We start from the raw sequence: 23,353 nt of genomic DNA, 5'->3' as shown, positions 1-23,353 counted from the left end.
TCATGGAACACTGCACTGAGCTCACAGGTCACAAGTTCAGCACACAATGTTCCTACACAAGACAGGAAGTGTGCTTGACTTTCCAACATATCAGCTTATCATATATAATGTTCCTTACAATCTGTTCACCAATAACAAACATACCTTTAAAAAACAGAAATATACACCCTACCTTTCAGTGTAGAAAGTTGTCATACAACCAATGATTTCTTTCCGTTTTTCAAAAAACGTTGCAGTGGATCCGTGCACCCACCGCGAGAGGATCCGTAAATCCAACGCGATAGGATGCGCGCACCGTGCGCGCATTTCCCCGTGTTTTTTTTTTAAAAAGGGGGGCCCCAGGGGGTCCTTCTGGGACCCCCTAAGCACCTCTAGAGGGTCAGAGTATTTCCACTCTGCCCCCTTTATATGTTTTACACACTTATTCCCCTTGCATCTTCAGCCTCGCTTCTACCGAGGCAGAAAATGGCCACCAACAGTTCCTGGTTTCGAATGTAGAGAGACACTCGACAGCCAATTAGCATTCAGCGCGCGATCGGGAAGGTGCGCGCTCGGTTCGGGGAGGGTGCGCTTACGGTGCGGGTAGGGTCCGCGGATCCTCCGCGGCCATAAATATCACTAACTTTTTTACCCTAATTTTCTCAGGAACTACTGAACAGATTCACACCATATATGCAAAAGGCACGAGTCCGAACTGAGGACTACCTCTTTGCCAAATTTGGTGTCATTCCGTTCAGCGGTTCGGGCTGTAGCTGCGACAACAGATCCTATGGGAAATTGCATGGGGAAAACGCGTTTTGGGACCCCCATTTTTTATCGGCCCCCGCTTGACGGTTTACCGCAAAACTTTCAGGGTAGGGGCGGAGCGGAGCTGGCCAAAAGTTTGGAAAATTTCGCGAGGATTCGTCAACCGGCGCCAACGTTATTCCAAATAGAATGTTACGGATTTCCTATGGAAAAAATGTCCTAACTATAACTATCTACTGGCGACCGCCAGTAGATAATATATATATATATGTATATATATATATATAATATATATATATATATATATATATATATTTATATATATACATATAAGTTACCTACTGGTGGTCGCCAGTAGGTAGTTATAGTTAGGACCTTGTTTCTATTAAAAAATACATATATATATATATATATATATATATTTATATATATATATATATATATATATAAATATATACAAGGATGCCTGTCATTTTGATTCTAGTTTGCAAATCTATGAAAAATCCAATACTGGAGAAGAAAATTAGTTACTTACCGGTAACTGCAGTTCTCCAGTATTGGTATATTTCACAGTTTCACATGCAACCCACCCTACGCCCCTTAGAGGCTCCCCTCTTAGATCAGGATTATTCATTCCCATTTGTGCTTGAAAATGTGAGGGACTCAGCCTCTTTTGGGAGTGTTCTAGAGGGTGCCGTTACTTCATTATTTATGGTTCAAGTTTGGTCGCTGTTTTAAAACAAGCATTGGCATAGCCAATAGGTCTCGCTTTTGGGACCATATAAGTATTTAGTTATGCAGCACAATATCCTTGGTGCAACATCATCAACTGTTGCATGGCTAAATAATTATAAGGTCCCAAAGGCGAGACCTATTGGCTGTGCCAATGCTTTTAAAAAAAATAAAATAAATAAAAGGCAATATTATTTGCAATGTCAATAGCTCAAACTTGCGTAAATGCGAGACCTATTGCATTGCAAATGCTTGTTGTTATGTCTGGTTTAACACTGACAACAGAGGGGGTAACACAGACAACAGGGGTAACACAGAAAACTGAGGGAGGCCGGCTAGGGGGACAATACTGACAACATAGGGCTGTAGGGAGGAGCTTGAAGCAAGTACCCAGACCATGGCCAGTGAGAGGGAGGTACTGGTGGCAAGTATACAAACAACAGAGAATGCAAGGGAGGTACTGGGGGCAAGCAGATGGATAGCGAGAAAAAAAAATGTGTCACAATTTAGAATATTTAAAAAAACAATGCATTTCGCAAACAAGCATGTACTGGCAACAATGTGTGATAACCTGGACTGTAGCTCAACAAAACCGGTTTTATAATATTGATGTCTGTTTAGCAAAATGATAGGTTAAAAGTGTAAACGTTTCCGGGTTTCTGATCACAAAATTGCATCAGTGTCCGTAGAATATTATATATATATATATATATATATATATATATATATAAACTACTGGCGGTCGCCAGTAGATAGTTATAGTTAGGACCGAGTTCCCATAGGAAATCTGAAAATTCTATTTTGAATAACTTTGGCGCCGGTTGACTTATCTTCGTGAAATTTTCAAAACTAATGGGGCACTCCGTTCAGCTCCTACCCTGAAAGTCTTGGGGTGATTCGTCAAGCGGGGGCTGAGAAAAAAGGGGGGTCCCAAAACGCGTTTTCCCCATGCATTTTCCCATAGGACCTTTAGTCGAAGGTACAGCCCGAACGGCTGAACAGAATTACTTGAAATTTGGCAAAGAGGTAGTCCTCAGGTCAGGCATGTGCCTTTTGCTTAAATGGTGTAAATCCGTTCAGTAGTTCCTGAGAAAATCAAAAGTAAAATCACATATATATCTGGGCGGAGCCTAACCACACATCTCATCGTGAGATCTGATTGGCTGTCAGCACTTCATCCAAGAAGTGTTGGCAGCCATCTTGGGACCAATATACATGATAGCACCTCATTAAAAAGCATTGCAGTTAATAGAAGGTTTTAAGACTTTAGTTACATTATAAATCATTTGTTGATGGTACCATACTCATTTTAGGAATTGTGGTGTGTTCTAAGGTGATTTTACCATGTGAAAAAGCCTTCTGCTGTGATATCATGAATCATGTTTGAGAGAAAACTATTTTCTCATGCTTTTCCCACAGAGGTTTGGAAGGTGATCTATAAGCTAACTGAGAGCATATTTTCTGTAAATTCTCATTATCTTTCTCAGTCATGTGAGAATGAAGTCTGACATTCTCAGTAAAACATGTACATCCAACAAGGGCAGAGACTGTCAGTTGATCCTTTGTGTTCTACTGCAGCTTCCCAGAGTGTTCTAAAGAACAACTAGAGCGCTAACAGTCCTACTTATGACAAACGTATGGCACACCTGAAGCCATCTTGGTTGGAATAAAGTGGTAATTCTTAAAACATTTAATTTAAAAAGGAACAAAATGAGGGGGTTCATTTTGCCATAGAAAGTATGATTAGTGCTGCAGAAAGAAAAATTAGGGCACATTTTGAGTGACTTCTCAAATCCTCTTCTATTCCATTAAAAAATTCTGACATGCAGACTGAAACATGCACTTTCAATACCAGCAGCAGACTTCCCTGGTGAGCAGTAGCTTTACTACAGTGATCTAATAAGCAACTGGAGTGCTAACATTCTGAATTTATGGCAAATTTGTGACACATCTGAATGCCTTCTTGATGGAATCAAAGTAAAAAACTGAAAGTATTTCCTACTGAGGAGACTGTAGTAAATGAGGAAATTAGGAAACATCATAACAAATAAGTCTCCCAAAATGGCCACCAGAGACAAAAGAGCCCAAATGTAGCCCACATATCACCCAGATGTAGCCCAAGTATAGCCCAATGACAGAATGTCCCAGAGTGTTCTAACGAACAACTAGAGCGCTAACAGTCTTACTTATGACAAAAGTATGGCACACCTGCAGCCATCTTGAATGGAATAAAGTGGTAACACTGAAAACATTTAATTTACAAAGGAACACAATGAGGGGATTCATTTTGCCATAGAAATTATGATTAGTGCTGCAGAAAGAAAAATTAGGGCACATTTTGACTTCTCAAATCCTCTTCTATGTCATAAAAAAATTCTGACATGCAGACTGAAACATGCACTTTGAATACCAGCAGCAGACTTCCCTGGTGAGCAGTAGCTTTACTACAGTGATCTAATAAGCAACTAGAGTGCTAACATTCAGAATTTATGGCAAATGTGTGACACATCTGAATGCCTTCTTGATGGAACCAAGTAAAAAACTGAAAGTATTTCCTACTGAGGAGACTGCAGTAAAAGAGGAAATTAGGAAACTTCATAACAAATAAATCTCCCAGGATGGCCATCAGAGACAAAAGAGCCCAAATGTAGCCAAAATATCACCCAGATGTAGCCCAAGTATAGCCCAATGACAGAATGTCCCAGAGTGTTCTAACGAACAACTAGAGTGCTAACAGTCTTACTTATGACAAAAGTATGGCACACCTGAAGCCATCTTGATTGGAATAAAGTGGTAACACTTAAAACATTTAATTTACAAAGGAACAAAATGAGGGGGTTCGTTTTTCCATATAAATTATGATTAGTTCTGCAGAAAGAAAAATTAGGGCACATTTTGACTTCTCAAATCCTCTTCTAATTCATAAACAAATTCAGACATGCAGACTGAAACATGCACTTTGAATACCAGCAGCAGACTTCCCTGGTGAGCAGTAGTTTTACTACAGTGATCTAATGAGCAACTAGAGTGCAACATTCAGAATTTATGGCAAATAAATGTGTGACACATCTGAATGCCTTCTTGATGGAACCAAAATAAAAAACTGAAAGTATTCCCACTGAGGAGACTACAGTAAATGAGGAAATTAGGAAACTTCATAACAAATAAATCTCCCAAGATGGCCACCAGAGACAAAAGAGCCCAAATGTAGCCCAAATATCACCCAGATGTAGCCCAAGTATAGCCTAATGACAGAATGTCCTAGAGTGTTCTTAAGAACAACTACAGCGCTTACTGTCTTACTTATGACAAAAGTATGGCACACCTGAAGCCATCTTGATTGGAATAAACTGGTAACACTTAAAACATTTAATTTAAAAAGGAACACAATGAGGGGGTTCATTTTGCCATAGAAATTATGATTAGTGCTGAAGAAAGAAAAATTAGGGCACATTTTGAGTGACTTCTCAAATCCTCTTCTATTTCATTAAAAAATTCTGATATGCAGACTGAAACATGCACTTTTAATACCAGCAGCAGACTTCCGTGGTGAGCAGTAGCTTTACTACAGTGATCTAATGAGCAACTAGAGTGCTAACATTCAGAATTTTTGGCAAATGTGTGACATATCTGAATACCTTCTTGATGGAATCAAGTAAAAAACGGAAAGCATTTCCTACTGAGGAGACTGCAGTAAATGAGGAAATTAGGAAACTTCATAACAAATAAATCTCCCAAGATGGCCACCAGACACAAAAGAGCCTAAATGCAGCACAAATATCACCCAGATGTAGCCCACAGGTAGCCCAATGACAGAAGTGTGCAAAACACTTATTTTTTGTGTATTTGCAGTTTTATATAGTGCAGACTTGTCAGGTATTGGAATGCTTTACATGAGCATTGGTTACATCACACAAGATCAAATTCATTTTGGTTGTAGACATGGGAAGATTAAGTGATTTGACCACAATCACAGAATGTTGAGCTGAAGCAGAAACTCCAACCTGGTTCCCCAGTTGCAAAGTCTGCAGCTCTGGAAGTAACACCACATCCTCTCGCCAAGGTGCAACATTCAATCAAGTGGTCAACTGGATAAAAAAACATAAAGATTACAAATAATTTAAAAGTTCTTTGTCGCTATTTGAAAACTCAGAAAATATGTCCTCATTTAGTTTTTTAGAGCACTAACCATAATTTTGATGCAAATAAGACCCTCTCATATATGTAATTTCTAAAGGAAATACTCTAGGTATTACAGTTTTGATTACATCAAGATGACGTCAGGCGTTCCACACTTTTGTAATAAATATAGAATGTTAGCAATCTAGTTGTTCATTGGGATACTGTTGAGAGGCAGAGGCCAGGGGCACGGACTCTGAAAATTGAAGGCAGGTAGGAGAGTGCACAGGCAAACAATTTGACCACACTGAGCAGGCAGGAAGGGCAGTGGCAGCACAACAGACTATGGAGGGCAGTGGAAAGGGGGGCAGGGGCAACAAACCAACAATACAGGACTGGCAAGAGAGGCTGTGGTAATATAATAGACCATTGTGGGCAGAAGGAAGAGGCAGTGGTAGTACAACCATACATGCCAACAGACCCGTTTCAGCCAATGTTTTTAAGCTCAAATGGGCTTTATTTGATCTGTCTCCTGTCTACAATCTCCTCTTTTTCAATGTAACTCAAAGGGGAAAACCAATACCCCAGTTTGTTTTCAAAATCTCCCTCTTACCAAGTTCAAAATGTTCGCAAGTATGGTACATTGAATCATGGTAGGCAGGAGGAATTGGGGTAGGGAGGTGGACTCGGATAACAGAGGACAGGAGGGACATGTAGAGGTGCACCAAACTGACCCTACAGGGCAGGCATCAGGGTTTGCAGCAGCACAATACACCACACAGCGCATGCAGGACGGAGTGCAGCACAACAATCCATAGAAAACAATAGGGAGGGGACCAGGACCATGCACATGGACAACAGAGAACAGATGGGAAAGAGGCAATGGTAGCTAGCTGACCATAATGGACAGACAGGAGAGAAAGCTGCAGCATAACAGACCATAAAGGGCAGGAGGGACGGATCAGGGGCATTACAATGGAACAGACAAGCCAGGAGGGAGGGAATAGGGGGTCTGCACATGAAACAGAGGGCTGGGGGCAAGGTGGCAGGGCAGGAGCAGCAAGATGACCATGGAGGTCAGGCAGGATGGGCACTAGAAACAAGACACACCATGGAGAGCAACAATGGGACTATGGTGGCATACACACAGACCATGGAGGGGCATGCACAAAGACATCGGTGGGCAGGGGGAAGGAGAATAGGGGCAGCAAGCTAAGCACAGAGGCTAAGCAGGAGGTCAATGATGGGCCATAGAATTGGGCAATGGATGGCAGGAGGAGTGGACTGGTACATCATGCTAAATGGAGGGCAGTGCCCTATTATATACTTGGGGCTTACAGAGGAGGTCATGCTGATCACAAGGGGACCCCAACGCATAGTGTTCCCTAGTGTATGTAGGTGTTTTCACTGTATTCTGAGTGTCTTTTAACATAGCACTGGCTCTAGGACTGGTTAGTCAGACTCAGTTACCACCAGTATCCATCTGAAAAAGTTGAGGGTACAGGATGATTTTGCAACAAGGCTTCTTTCTGCTCTTCTTTTTGTTCTTTCTGCACGTTATCCTTCTTCCTGCACTTTTCTTCGTCTTTGAGGACTTCTGTTGCTTCTTTCTGCACTTCTTTTTTTTCTTTCTGTGCATTTTTTCTTCTTTCTTTACAAGTTCTATCTCTGTAGGCATAGTTAGAAATTAGCATTTAAAAAACCTTTGAAATTCACAGAAAAAACCATAGGTTTCAGGCACGTTATAGTTAGGAATTAGCATTTAAAAAACCTCAGAAATTCACTTAAAAAACCATAGGTTTCAGGGGTGTTATAGTTCGCTGGACTTTTCACTTGTACAAAACCATTGAAATTCCCTCGTTATAGTTAGTTCAGCTAACTATAACTCGCGCGCCCGCAATGCACTGCTGATGACGTCACATATTACATCACTCATGACATGGTCAGTGACATCACTCATGACATCACGGATGACATCTCAAATGACATCACTAATGACATCACTGATGGCATCATCCTTGTGATAGAGTGGCAGACCTCCTCTTCCCCTAATATAACCTTTGATACATTCAAAAATAGAAACTACAATGTTCAAAACAATGGACATACCAATACCAGTTACAACAACCTATTCAGTAATTCTAAGATCCACATACACATCCACTCATTCACCAACAGTCCTATACAGTCACTCATACATGTACTCACTCATCATATGTACTCACACACCTATACATCCTGTTACACAATGCCACTCATCCATAGAGTTACTTACACACATAGTCACTCATGCTGATAAAGAATCAAACATCCATCTACTTGCATATACAGTTATACACACACCACCACACTTACTTCTACAGAAACGTACACATACCTAGTCTTTTAAACAATCACTTATAGAAACACATACTTATTCATACAGGAACTCTTTCAATCTCTCACTCTCACATATACTCACTTATATACACCAATAGTCACATATACTAGTTTAAAACATATGTAGTTACTCATAAAGACACTATTGAGACAGTCTATCACTCACTAACACACCCATGCACACACTCATCCACCCATACAGTCCTGCACACATGCTGTCTTCAACACATACAAACAGTGAGTCACTCATTCATGCACCTATGCACTACGTAATACCCCCACCGAACCATACTCAGACACTCATACTGATACTCAAAAAACCAACTAATAACCTATATAGACACTCATGTAGCTACTCACCAACCCATGCAGCAACTTATACACAAAGTGAGAGACTGATACAGATATTTACACATTTAAACATTACTCACTAAGCCATGTATTCACTAAGATACACTTAATCAGTCAGTTATACAATCAATTTTTCAAAAACAAATCATCCATTTAGACACTTATATACCCATTTATTCTTCCATCGACCTTGAGATATACCTATATAAAACATATGTAATTTTCAGAAAAACACACATTCACTGGATGATGTCATCAGTGATGTCATTTGAGATGTCATCAGTGATGTCATGAGTGATGTCACTGACCATGTCATGAGTGGTGTAATATGTGACGTCATCAGCAGTGCATTGCGGGCGCGCGAGTTATAGTTAGCTGAACTAACTATAACGGGGGAATTTCAATAGTTTTGTACGAGTGAAAAGTACAGCTAACTATAACGCCCCTGAAACCTATGGTTTTTTCAGTGAATTTCGAAGTTTTTTTAAATGGAAATTCCTAACTATAACGTGCCTGAAACCTATGGTTTTGTCAGTGAATGAATATATATATATATATATATATATATATATATATATATATATATACATATATATATATATATATATATTATCTACTGGCGCTCGCCAGTAGATAGTCATAGTTAGGACCGTGTTTCCATAGGAAATCCGCAACATTCTATTTGGAATAACTTTGGCGCCGGTTGACGAATCCTCGCGAAAATTTCAAAATAGGTGGGGCGCTCCGCTCTGCTCCTACCCTGAAAGTCTCGGGGGGATTCGTTAAGCGGGGGCTGAGAAAAAAGGGGGGTCCCAAAACTCTTTTTCCCCATGCAATTTTCCATAGGGACCTTTAGTCCAAGGTACAGCCCGAACGGCTGAACAGAATTACTTGAAATTTGGCAGAGAGGTAGTCCTCAGGTCAGGGATGTGCCTTTTGCAGGTCTGGTGTCAATCTGTTCAGTAGTTCCTGAGAAAATCAAAAGTAAAATCATATATATATGTGGGCGGAGCCTAACCACACATCTCATCCTGAGATCTGATTGGCTGTCAGCACTTCATCCAAGAAGTGTTGGCAGCCATCTTGGGACCAATATACATGATAGCACCTCATTAAAAAGCATTGCAGTTAATAGAAGGTTTTAAGACTTTAGTTACATTATAAATCATTTGTTGATGGTACCATACTCATTTTAGGAATTGTGGTATGTTCTAAGGTGATTTCACCATGTGAAAAAGCCTTCTGCTGGGATATCATGATTGAGAGAAAAATATTTTCTCATGCTTTTCCCACAGAGGTTTGGAAGGTGATCTATAAGCTAAACTGAGAGCTTATTTTCTGTAAATTCACATTATCTTTCTCAGTCATGTGAGAATGAAGTCTGACATTCTCAGTAAAACATGTACATCCAACAAGGGCAGAGACTGTCAGTTGATTCGTTTGTGTTCTACTGCAGCTTCCCAGAGTGTTCCAAAGAGCAACTAGAGCGCTAACAGTCCTACTTATGATAAACGTATGGCACACCTGAAGCCATCTTGCTTGGATTAAAGTGGTAACTCTTAAAACATTTAATTTAAAAAGGAACAAAATGAGGGGGTTCATTTCTCCATAAAAAGTATGATTAGTGCTGCAGAAAGAAAAATTAGGGCACATTTTGAGTGACTTCTCAAATCCTCTTCTAATTCATTAAAAAATTCTGACATGCAGACTGAAACATGCACTTTTAATACCAGGAGCAGACTTCCATGGTGAACAGTAGTTTTACTACAGTGATCTAATGAGCAACTAGAGTGCTAACATTCAGAATTTATGGCAAATGTGTGACATATCTGAATACCTTCATGATGGAATCAAAGTAAAAAGCCTGAAAGCATTCCCTACTGAGGAGACTGCAGTACATGAGGAAATTAGGAAACTTCATAACAAATAAATCTCCCAAGATGGCCACCGGAGACAAAAGAGCCCAAATGTAGCCCAAAATCACCCAGATGTAGCCCAAATATAGCCCAATGACAGAAGTGTGCCAAACACTTATTATTTTGTGTTTTTGCAGTGTTATATAGTGCAGACTTGTCAGATATTGGAGTGCTTTACATGAGCATTGGTTACATCACACAAGAACATATTCATTTTGGTTGTAGACATGGGGAGACTAAGTGATTTGACCAGAATCACAGAATGTCGAGCTGAAGCAGAAACTCCAACCTGGTTCCCCAGTTGCAAAGTCTGCAGTTCTGGAAGTAACACCACATCCTCTCCCCTAAGTGCAACATTTAATCAAGTGGTCAACTTGATAAAAAAACATAAAGGTAACAAATAATTTAAAAGTGCTTTGCCGCTATTTGAAAACTCAGAAAATATGTCCTTATTTTAGTCTTTTAGAGCACTAACCATAATTTTGATGCCAATAAGACCCTCTCATATATGTAATTTCTAAAGGAAATGCTCTAGGTATTACAGTTTTGATTACATCTAGATGACGTCAGGCGTTCCACACTTTTGTAATAAATATAGAATGTTAGCAATCTAGTTGTTCATTAGGATACTGTTGAGAGGCAGAGGCCAGGGGCACGGACTCTGAAAATTGAAGGCAGGTAGGAGGGTGCAAAGGCAACAATTTAACCACACTGAGCAGGCAGGAAGGGCAGTGGCAGCACAACAGACTATGGAGGGCAGTGGAAAGGGGGGCAGGGGCAACAAACCAACAATACAGGACTTGCAAGAGAGGCTGTGGCAATGTAATAGACCATTGTGGGCAGAAGGAAGAGGCAATGATCGTACAACCATACATGCCAACAGACCAGATTCAGCCAGGAAACGTCCAATGTTTTTAAGCTCAAATGGGCTTTATTTGATCTGTCTCCTGTCTACAATCTCCTCTTTTTCAATGTAACTCAAAGGGGAAAATCAATACCCCAGTTTTTTTTCAAAATCTCCCTCTAACCAAGTTCAAAATGTTCGCAAGTATGGTACATTGGATCATGGAAGGAAATGGGGTAGGGACATGGACTTGGATAACAGAGGACAGGAGGGACATGGAGAGGTGCACCAAACTGACCCTGCAGGGCAGGCATCAGGGTTTGCAGCAGCACAATACACCACACAGGGCATGCGGGACGGGAGTGCAGCACAACAATCCATAGAAAGCAAGAGGGAGGGGACAGGACCATGCACATGGACAACAGAGAACAGAGGGGCAAGAGGCAATGGTAGCTAGCTGACCATAATGGACAGACAGGAGAGAAAGCTGTAAATTGATACTTGTATAGCGCACTACTCACCCGCAAGGGTCTCAAGGCGCTTGTACGAATACCGCTGTGGAACCCATCCTGGCTTTCCGTGTGAGCCGTCCACTCCTGGGCACCCCCAAGGTGGAGGCCAGGCATCCTTAGCGTTGTGGGGGCCGTTGTGGAGATTAAGCAAGCTATTGCCCAGAGTTGCAGAGTGGGACTCCATGATTGGAATGGCACCGAGGCGAGAATTATCATGTCCGTGGAATTTTTGAGCCCAAGACCCGCCGAGGTGGGGAATTGAACCCTGGTCCCGAGCTAGATCTCTGCATCAGGGTCTGCCACTCTAATCATTGAGCCACACTTCTCCACTGCAGCATGACAGACCATAAAGGGCAGGAGGGACGGATCAGGGGCATTACAATGGAACAGACAAGCCAGGAGGGAGGGAGGAGGGGTCTGCACATGTAAACAGAGGGCTGGGGGCAAGGGGGCAGGGCAGGAGCAGCAAGATAGCCATGGAGGTCAGGCAGGATGGGCACTAGAAGCAAGACACACCATGAAGAGCAACAGTGAGACTGTGATGGCATACACACAGACCATGGAGGGAAGGTGGGAGGGGTTCAGGAGCAGCTAACTGACCACACAGGGAAGGTGGGAGGGGCCATGGCAGCACAGAAGACCATGCATGGCAAGTGGGAGGGTTAGTGGCAGCATAATGGCTATGATGGGCAAGAAGGAGGGTGCAGGGGCATGCACAAAGGACGAAGGAGGATAGAAGGGAGGGTCAGGACCTGTGCACAGACAAGAAAGTTCAGGGGAAGGGGCCTCACAACAGACCGCACGGGGCAGGCAGGAGGAGCAGTTGCAGCACAACAGACCAGGGAGGGCAGAAGGGTGTGGCAGTACAATGGACCATGTAGGACAGGAGGAAGAGGATAGGGGCATGGCATGTGGACAGGCAGGGTGGAGGTGGCAGGGACAGGTTACAGTCATCTGACAATGCAAGGCAGGTGGGAGGGGAGTGGCAGCTCAACAGAACACTCAGAGTAGATAGGAGTGGCAGGTCCATGGAACATGGTGGGCAAAAAGGATGGAGCAGGGGCATGCACAAAGACATCGGAGGGCAGGGGGAAGGAGAATAGGGGCAGCAAGCTAAGCACAGAGTTTAAGCAGGAGGTCAATGATGGGGCATAGAATTGGGCAATGGAGGGCAGGAGGAGTGGACTGGTACATCATACTAAATTGAGGGCAGTGGCAGCACATCAGACCATGCATGGCAGGAGGAAGGAGGCTAGTCCATGGATTCACACAACAGAGGATAGGGAGGAGGGGGATGGGGCAGCAAGCTAACTGTTCAGAGAAGGCGAGTATTAGGAACTTTATTGTTTTTAAAACGTGTGTCTGTGCGAACTACTTAAAATATGAACAAGTATGCAGAATAATCTCACTTTTATTCAGGAAGAAGAGGACGTTTGTGACTGTGACTCCGGGCTCACTTGGCAGAAACACCCCCTGACCCTCCACCCCCTATCGCAAAATGTAATGCCCGTGAAAAGGGTAGGTGAACACAGTGTTATATAGAACATAGTCCTGAGAGCACGATTGAAAATGAAAACTAGATATGGTATAAACTATGCACCAAAAAGTGTGATATAAGATGAACCGGGCGTGAAATATAATATGCAATACATTGTGCGCAATGACAGATTCATTGGAGAGCGCGAGATAGCACAGGCACTAGCGCGTGCTATGCGGTATGCGCCTTGGAGTGTAATATGCACAGGGCAGTGTTGTGTAACCTAACTAGTCTCTAAAGTCGTAATATAAAATATGTGCTGGGGAGTGTAACATTGCATATGCACTGTGACAAAGATATGGATCCCAGATTGTAATATGTATGGCATAGCGCTGTGCGTTATAACATAGGCATCGAGGAAGGCACGTTAGATGGGGCAATATAACCCGTGCGAAGACAAGTGTGGCATGACATATTCACGGGGTGGTGTTACAGTGCACATGGGCTAGAGAGTGTAATAGCATACGCACTAGCTAGTGGAATACAACACAGAGGTGTGTGGCACTCAGCAGGCAATGGTGGGTGTAACACAGCATTGGGCTCTGCCAGGAGCGCGCTGTGACTCTCAAGTGATGTCGTCCCCTTTCCAGAGAGTAAAATAAAAAGTATTACACATCCGGCAGTGGATGTGTGTTTTATTAACCGTGAGGGGGATTTCTTGCATAGTTTTGGTCGAATTTTTGTCGAATCCCCTTTGAATGGCTTGGTGTGCACGTGTATTAAATGTGCCCGTCAATAGCTACCCATGTTTGTATAAATAAACAACAAGGGTGTCTACCGGGATTAGGCACGGTAGGGCATCAGACATGTCAGAGCTTCACTAGTGGTGTAAATACATTCCACGTGGATTCATTGTATGCATAGTCGCCTTTTAATGAATATCACGCAAATCGTCATGGTGATAGGTACGGTTTGTCCAGCATGTCCTAGGTGTGTCTATAAATATATATTTTTTAAAAATAATAAAAAACAGTGGCCGGCCCTGGGGATTGGGGTCAAAAAAATATAATTAGGAGACATGCCCTGGGGGATGGGGTCATCAGGGCCAATAAATTAGAATAAGAAGGGGAACCACACAGCCCCCCTTCTTAAAAAATTAAAATAAATAAATGACTGGCATCGTGCCGGAGGCCACGCCCCCTCCTTGCAGCACTCTGCAAACGCGCCCCCTGGCGAGTTGTAAGTTGGGGAATTAATTCCTCTTCAATACTGAGGGTCCCTGAGGGCCAACTAGCCCAACAGGCATCTCCAGTATGCGCCAGGGAGCTGCGCTGCAGACAGGTGTTCTGAGGCCAAACCCCTTTTTACACCTCTCTGCAATGCAGCTCTGTGGCGCTTACTGGAGGTACCTAGTGGTCTAGTTTGACCCTAGGGACCCTTAGGATTCAAGGGGACTTAATCTCTCAACTTAGAACAGCCACAGGGCGCGTTTACACCGTGGTGAAGGGAGGGGACGGGGCCTGAGGTGACGTGTGCAAACACGCACTATGGCACGTTTTAAATTGGGGATATAATTTCCTTCAATACTGAGGGCCCCTGGGGGCTAACTAGCCCACCAAGTGCTTCCAGTAAGCGCCACTGAGCTGCATTGCAGAGAGGTGGTCCAGGACGTGCCACTTTTTACACCTCTCTGCAACGCAGTTCTGTGGCACTTACTGGAGGTACCTAGTGGGCTAGTTGGGCCCTAGGGACCCTCAGTATTCAAATGAACTTAATCTCCCAACTAAAAACGGACACAGGGCGTGTTTACACAGTGGTGAAGGGAGGGGACAGGGCCTGAGTTAACATGTGCAAAAACGCCCTGTGGCCTGTTTTAAGAGGTAGTTTTAATCCCCCTGCCCTATTATATACTTGGGGCTTACAGAGGAGGTCATGCTAATCACAGGGGGACCCCAACGCATAATGTTCCCTAGTGTATGTAGGTGTTTTCACTGTATTCTAAGTGTCTTTTAACATAGCACTGGCTCTAGGACTGGTTAGTCAGACTCAGTTACCACCAGTATCCGTCTGAAAAAGTTGAGGGTACAGGATGATTTTGCAACAAGGCTTCTTTCTGCTCTTCTTTTTGTTCTTTCTGCACGTTATCCTTCTTCCTGCACTTTTCTTCGTCTTTGAGGACTTCTGTTGCTTCTTTCTGCACTTCTTTTTTTTCTTTCTGTGCATTTCTTCTTCTTTCTTTACATGTTCTATCTCTGTAGGCATAGTTAGAAATTAGCATTTAAAAAACCTTTGAAATTCACAGAAAAAACCATAGGTTTCAGGCACGTTATAGTTAGGAATTAGCATTTAAAAAACCTCAGAAATTCACTGAAAAAACCATAGGTTTCAGGGGTGTTATAGTTAGCTGGACTTTTCACTTGTACAAAACCATTGAAATTCCCCCATTATAGTTAGTTCAGCTAACTATAACTCGCGCGCCCGCAATGCACTGCTGATGACGTCACATATTACATCACTCATGACATGGTCAGTGACATCACTCATGACATCACTGATGACATCTCAAATGACATCACTGATGACATCACTGATGACATCATCCTTGTGATAGAGTGGCAGACCTCCTCTCACCCTAATATAACCTTTGATACACACATTCAAAAATAGAGACTAAACTTTTCAAAACAATGGACATACCAATACCAGTTACAACAACCTCTTCAGTAATTCTAAGATCCACATACACATCCACTCATTCACCAACAGTCCTATACAGTCACTCATACATGTACTCACTCATCATATGTACTCATACACCTATACATCCTGTTACACAATGCCACTCATCCATAGAGTTACTCACACACATAGTCACTCATGCTAATAAAGAATCCAACATACATTTACTTGCATATACAGTTATACACACACCACCACACTTACTTCTACGGAAACTTACACATACTTAGTCTTTTAAACAATCACTTATAGAAACACATACTTATTCATACAGGAACTCTTTCAATCTCTCACTCTCACATATACTCACTTATATACAACAATAGTCACATATTCTAATTTAAAACATATGTAGTTACTCATAAAGACACTATTGAGACAGTCATTCACTCACTAACACACCCATACACACACTCATCCACCCATACAGTCCTGCACACATGCTGTCTTGAACACATACAAAGAGTGAGTTACTCATTCATGCACCTATGCACTACATAATACCCCCCACCGAACCATGCAGACACTCATACTGATACTCAAAAAACCAACTAATAACCTATATAGACACCCATGTAGCTACTCACCGACCCATGCAGCCACTTATACACAAAGTGAGAGACTGATACAGATATTTACATATTTAAACATTACTCACTAAGCCATGTATTCACTATGATACACTTAATCAGTCAGTTACACAATCAATTTTTCAAAAACAAATCATCCATTTAGACACTTATCATTTATTTATTCTTCCATCGACCTTGAGATATACATATATAAAACATATTTAATTTTCAGAAAAACACACATTCACTGGATGATGTCATCAGTGATGTCATTTGAGATGTCATCAGTGATGTCATGAGTGATGTCACTGACCATGTCATGAGTGATGTAATATGTGACGTCATCAGCAGTGCATTGCGGGCGCGCGAGTTATAGTTAGCTGAACTAACTATAACGGGGGAATTTCAATGGTTTTGTACAAGTGAAAAGTCCAGCTAACTATAACACCCCTGAAACCTATGGTTTTTTCAGTGAATATATATTTATATATATATATATATAAAAAATACCCTTTCGGGCATAGAGTGTCGAATAAATTATGCAAAAAAAAAAAAGTAGAGAACTCTGGGTAGTTCTCAAGTTTAGGTGGAAAGCAGCTCCTGTATAGAGCACTCTCAACACCAGCGACACTCTAGATCTGCTCACATCAAATGTCTGCTTTTCTATCAAAGTCTTTAAGCATAGGATTAGCACAGTGCTATCCACACCGAGATGGAAATGGACAAAGGCTTTAGTGAATTCTACAGCAAAGTCTTTAAGCATAGGACTAGCACAGTGCTGTCCTTGCCGAGCTGTAAAAAGACAAAAGCCATTTCCCACTCCAGGCACAGTATTACAGCTTTGAATTGGTAAAATACCAACCAAGCCAACCTGAAATGAGTAAAAGCAACCCCTGACACAGTGTTTCGCTCTAATTAGAGCTCTTCAGAGAGCTATAGCTTTGTCCAGACACAAGGGAGCACCCAGTATAAGTCAAAAAAATACCCTTTCAGGCATAGAGTGTATATATATATATATATATTACCTACTGGCGGTCGCCAGTAGGTAGTTATAGTTAGGACCACGTTTCCATAGGAAAACCTCAACATTCTATTTTGAATAACTTTGGCGCCGGTCGACGAATCCTCGTGAATGTCTCAAAATAGGTGGGGCGCTACGCTCCGCTCCTACCCTGAAAGTCTCGGGGGGATCCGTCAAGCGGGGGCTGAGATAAAAGGGGGGTCCCAAAACGCGTTTTTCCCATGCATTTTTCCATAGGACCTTTAGAACGAGCTACAGCCCGAACGGCTGAACAGAATTACTCAAAATTTGGCAGAGAGGTAGTCCCTAGGTCAAGGAAGTGCCTTTTGTAGGTTTGGTGTAAATCTGTTCAGTAGATTCTGAGAAAATAGCCTTTAAATCAATATATATATCTGAGCCCGCTTACGGTACGCTTACCGTACGCTTACGGTAAGCGTACGGCGGCGTGCGCGAGCGCGATTCTGATTGGCTGTTAGATCTTAGTAAACATTCGAATCGGCCGAAACTAGGAAGCGGCGGCCGCCATTTTGTGTATTTCACTCTGAAAAAAAGAGTGAAAACAAGGAAAGGGGGCAATGAGGAGAGTTACAGACCCCCTAACATTTGTAAGGGGGTCAAAGAAGGACAGAAAAGTACAAAAAAAACATTTATTGATTTTAAAAAAAATCACGGGGTACGCGTACGGTAAGCTTACGGTAAGCGTACGGTAAAAAAATAAAAATAGATAAATGAAAAGCAGATTTAAGAGTTTAGAAATTAGGGAGCTCTAAAAAGAGCTGTTGTGTTTATGAAGTCATTTTTTTAGTGGTACCTACAAGTAAGTACCGATGCAGAGTCTAAGGTTCAAGAGGAAGACTCTGTTCCCTTCATCATTGAAGTGCACACCATCTCCTCTATAAATGTCTTGCATGTCATAACGCAAGTTGTTGTGGTAAATGGCACCCATACCATAGTCACGGAGGAAAGCAGAAACAGATTTGTTGACGTGCTTTCTTGCTTTGTCAATCTGTGGACAGAAATGATTGGACCAGTTCCATTTTTGCCTTTGGCATATGTTGGAAAACACAAAGGCAGTTTTAGGGAAAAGTGTAAACAGTTGTGCAAAGGTGTCCTTCATAAGCATTTCCAGACCTACCCCAGTCAAAGTGCCTAGGTCATTGCCACCACAGTGCACTATTATGAGGTCAGGGTGTTGGATTTGAATGAAGGATTTCACCAATGGCATCAATTGGTGCCACTTTAACCCTCTCTGACCAATCCATTTAATGTCTACATTTGGCAAAGCAAGGTCTCTCACCATATCTGTTTTCTCTGCAAACTTTTCACTCCAGAAGACATAGCTGTGCCCTACAATCCACACTGTGAACATCTTCAAAGGAGAACTGGATGCACTCAGGAGGTGTCTTTCAGTAGAATGGCAATATGAAAAGAAAGACAGTTTGGAAATGGAGGCATACATATTTTTTTAAAACAAAAAGAACTGATTGGCTGTTTCATACCATTCTAGAATAAAAACTAGGCTGTATGTGAAAATTAATAGAAGCATGTTTTGTATTGGTACAAAAAAATGTGTAACCAAAGAACAGTACTATGGATTTGCTGTAAGGTTTGAAAAGTCAAGCACTCTTGCTCTGTGGAATTGAAACATTGTGTGTCGAACTTCTGACCTAACTGCACACAGCAGTGTTCCATGAGCTGTTGCTATGGTAGCAGGCAGAAGTCAAGTTGGGGGAAGGGTACTAGGCAGAAGTCAAGTTGGGGGCAGGGTACTTTTGGAAAAGGGTTGGTTTTCAACCAATAGAAATGTGTGATTACATTTGAAAAAAAGGGGGAAGCACTGAGATTTGAAACTTACATGTATATGTGTGGAAAAATAGAGGGAAAGTTTGCCATTATCTGGTTCTGCTGAGAGGAGAGAGGTGAACACAACAGAGATCCTGGCTCTGATAATCTGCTGTTTGAGTGTCACATTTCTTTCACAACTAACTAATTTTAAAGGTGAGTTTAGAGTTTGAGAGGGGATGTATGTGGTAACTTAAGAAATGAATAATAGAAATGGGAATTGTTTTTGTTGTAGTTACACATGGTGGTTTCATAATGTGACAGTGTGTAAAAGTGATTTACACTTGCCCCGAAAAAAAAAAGAGCAGTAAGTGTGCTTTCAAATTGGCAAAGAAATTTCGTTTTGGGACTAATGTGAAAACATGACTCTGTGTGCATAGAAGAATTATAGGCAGAGATTTATTGCGTCTTGCTCTGGTGATTTCACAGTTGCATTAGATGGAAAGGGGGAGCGAATTTTTTGGGGAAGAAGCAGAGGCTTAGCACACACCCATGTGCTTGCCATGTATAGTCATGCACAGTATTTAGAAGCCAGTGGGGTTTTCAGGTTTAAGTCTGTAATGCAAATACATTCAGCATCACTAAGGCTGGTTGCCCTTGGTGGAGTGTAGGCAGTCACAGAGAATGCACATGGTGGTGGTCTGAAAAAAAAACAGCTTGGACACGTGCAATTAAATAAATCAAAAATAGTGGTTTCATAATGTGTCAGTCTGTAAAAGTGATTTCAAATTGTAAAAAGAGATTTTCACTTGGCCCGAAAAAAAAAGAGCAGTAAGTGTGCTTTCAAATTGGCAAAGAAATTTCGTTTTGGGACTAATGTGAAAACATGACTCTGTGTGCATAGAAGAATTATAGGCAGAGATTTATTGCGTCTTGCTCTGGTGATTTCACAGTTGCATTAGATGGAAAGGGGGAGCGAATTTTTTGGGGAAGAAGCAGAGGCTTAGCACACACCCATGTGCTTGCCGTGTATAGTCATGCACAGTATTTAGAAGCCAGTGGGGTTTTCAGGTTTAAGTCTGTAATGCAAATACATTCAGCATCACTAAGGCTGGTTGCCCTTGGTGGAGTGTAGGCAGTCACAGAGAATGCACATGGTGGTGGTCTGAAAAAAAAACAGCTTGGACACGTGCAATTAAATAAATCAAAAATAGTGGTTTCATAATGTGTCAGTCTGTAAAAGTGATTTCAAATTGTAAAAAGAGATTTTCACTTGGCCCGAAAAAAAAAGAGCAGTAAGTGTGCTTTCAAATTGGCAAAGAAATTTCGTTTTGGGTCTAATGTGAAAACATGACTCTGTGTGCATAGAGGAATTATAGGCAGAGATTTATTGCGTCTTGCTCTGGTGATTTCACAGTTGCATTAGATGGAAAGGGGGAGCGAATTTTTGGGGGAAGAAGCAGAGGCTTAGCACACACCCATGTGCTTGCCATGTATAGTCATGCACAGTATTTAGAAGCCACTGGGGTTTTCAGGTTTAAGTCTGTAATGCAAATACATTCAGCATCACTAAGGCTGGTTGCCCTTGGTGGAGTGTAGGCAGTCACAGAGAATGCACATGGTGGTGGTCTGAAAAAAAAACAGTTTGTACACGTGCAATTAAATAAATCAAAAATAGTGGTTTCATAATGTGTCAGTCTGTAAAAGTGATTTCAAATTGTAAAAAGAGATTTTCACTTGGCCCTAAAAAAAAAGAGCAGTAAGTGTGCTTTCAAATTGGCAAAGAAATTTCGTTTTAGGACTAATGTGAAAACATGACTCTGTGTGCATAGAGGAATTATAGGCAGAGATTTATTGCGTCTTGCTCTGGTGATTTCACAGTTGCATTAGATGGAAAGGGGGAGCGAATTTTTTGGGGAAGAAGCAGAGGCTTAGCACACACCCATGTGCTTGCCATGTATAGTCATGCACAGTATTTAGAAGCCAGTGGGGTTTTCAGGTTTAAGTCTGTAATGCAAATACATTCAGCATCACTAAGGCTGGTTGCCCTTGCTGGAGTGTAGGCAGACACAGAGAATGCACATGGTGGTGGTCTGAAAAAAAAACAGCTTGGACACGTGCAATTAAATAAATCAAAAATAGTGGTTTCATAATGTGTCAGTCTGTAAAAGTGATTTCAAATTGTAAAAAGAGATTTTCACTTGGCCCGAAAAAAAAAGAGCAGTAAGTGTGCTTTCAAATTGGCAAAGAAATTTCGTTTTAGGACTAATGTGAAAACATGACTCTGTGTGCATAGAGGAATTATAGGCAGAGATTTATTGCGTCTTGCTCTGGTGATTTCACAGTTGCATTAGATGGAAAGGGGGAGCGAATTTTTGGGGGAAGAAGCAGAGGCTTAGCACACACCCATGTGCTTGCCGTGTATAGTCATGCACAGTATTTAGAAGCCACTGGGGTTTTCAGGTTTAAGTCTGTAATGCAAATACATTCAGCATCACTAAGGCTGGTTGCCCTTGGTGGAGTGTAGGCAGTCACAGAGAATGCACATGGTGGTGGTCTGAAAAAAAAACAGTTTGTACACGTGCAATTAAATAAATCAAAAATAGTGGTTTCATAATGTGTCAGTCTGTAAAAGTGATTTCAAATTGTAAAAAGAGATTTTCACTTGGCCCTAAAAAAAAAGAGCAGTAAGTGTGCTTTCAAATTGGCAAAGAAATTTCGTTTTAGGTCTAATGTGAAAACATGACTCTGTGTGCATAGAGGAATTATAGGCAGAGATTTATTGCGTCTTGCTCTGGTGATTTCACAGTTGCATTAGATGGAAAAAGGGGGAGCAAATTTTTGGGGGAAGAAGCAGAGGCTTAGCACACACCCATGTGCTTGCCATGTATAGTCATGCACAGTATTTAGAAGCCACTGGGGTTTTCAGGTTTAAGTCTGTAATGCAAATACATTCAGCATCACTAAGGCTGGTTGCCCTTGGTGGAGTGTAGGCAGTCACAGAGAATGCACATGGTGGTGGTCTGAAAAAAAAACAGTTTGTACACGTGCAATTAAATAAATCAAAAATAGTGGTTTCATAATGTGTCAGTCTGTAAAAGTGATTTCAAATTGTAAAAAGAGATTTTCACTTGGCCCCAAAAATAAAGAGCTGTAAGTGTGCTTTCAAATTGGCAAAGAAATTTCGTTTTAGGACTAATGTGAAAACATGACTCTGTGTGCATAGAGGAATTATAGGCAGAGATTTATTGCGTCTTGCTCTGGTGATTTCACAGTTGCATTAGATGGAAAGGGGGAGCGAATTTTTTGGGGAAGAAGCAGAGGCTTAGCACACACCCATGTGCTTGCCATGTATAGTCATGCACAGTATTTAGAAGCCAGTGGGGTTTTCAGGTTTAAGTCTGTAATGCAAATACATTCAGCATCACTAAGACTGGTTGCCCTTGCTGGAGTGTAGGCAGACACAGAGAATACACATGGTGTTGGTCTGAAAAAAAAACAGCTTGGACACGTGCAATTAAATAAATCAAAAATAGTGGTTTCATAATGTGTCAGTCTGTAAAAGTGATTTCAAATTGTAAAAAGAGATTTTCACTTGGCCCTAAAAAAAAAGAGCAGTAAGTGTGCTTTCAAATTGGCAAAGAAATTTCGTTTTAGGACTAATGTGAAAACATGACTCTGTGTGCATAGAGGAATTATAGGCAGAGATTTATTGCGTCTTGCTCTGGTGATTTCACAGTTGCATTAGATGGAAAGGGGGAGCGAATTTTTTGGGGAAGAAGCAGAGCCTTAGCACACACCCATGTGCTTGCCATGTATAGTCATGCACAGTATTTAGAAGCCAGTGGGGTTTTCAGGTTTAAGTCTGTAATGCAAATACATTCAGCATCACTAAGGCTGGTTGCCCTTGGTGGAGTGTAGGCAGTCACAGAGAATGCACATGGTGGTGGTCTGAAAAAAAAACAGTTTGTACACGTGCAATTAAATAAATCAAAAATAGTGGTTTCATAATGTGTCAGTCTGTAAAAGTGATTTTCACTTGGCCCGAAAAAAAAAGAGCAGTAAGTGTGCTTTCAAAATGGCAAAGAAATTTCGTTTTGGGACTAATGTGAAAACATGACTCTGTGTGCATAGAGGAATTATAGGCAGAGATTTATTGCGT

The sequence above is a fragment of the Triturus cristatus genome, chromosome 6, assembly GCF_964204655.1.
Source record: "Triturus cristatus chromosome 6, aTriCri1.1, whole genome shotgun sequence".
Taxonomy (NCBI): Eukaryota; Metazoa; Chordata; class Amphibia; order Caudata; family Salamandridae; genus Triturus; species Triturus cristatus.
The sequence above is the reverse complement of the archived record's forward strand: the minus strand, read 5'-3'. Positions refer to the sequence as shown.